The sequence below is a fragment of the Myotis davidii genome, unplaced genomic scaffold, assembly GCF_000327345.1.
Source record: "Myotis davidii unplaced genomic scaffold, ASM32734v1 scaffold1745, whole genome shotgun sequence".
Classification (NCBI taxonomy): Eukaryota; Metazoa; Chordata; class Mammalia; order Chiroptera; family Vespertilionidae; genus Myotis; species Myotis davidii.
The window spans coordinates 1193981-1194188 of NW_006295921.1; the positions used below are offsets into that span (position 1 = coordinate 1193981).

Below are 208 nucleotides of genomic sequence, written 5' to 3' on the forward strand. Positions count from 1 at the left end.
ATAAACCACAGCTCACAGCTCACAGGCACAGCTCCCAGCAGGATGCGCATCACATGTGTTATCTCCCTTAATCCTCACTGAAGGTGCCCACAGCCCTCTCCCAGTGCTCAGCGCTGTCCCCCTTCAGTGCAGGGAGGGAGGGAGGAAGGTCCCAGGGAACAGCTCAGGGACCCTCGGAGGCCGTGGAGGGAGGAGGGTGAGGTCAGGT

General features: G+C 61.1%; 1 protein-coding gene across 1 annotated transcript in view; it reads left to right on the forward strand.

Moving 5' to 3' along the window:
• The window catches only part of LOC102770701 (protein C19orf12), a 13770-nt gene that overhangs the window by 900 nt on the left and 12662 nt on the right, over window positions 1-208 (forward strand). The window lies entirely within an intron of this gene.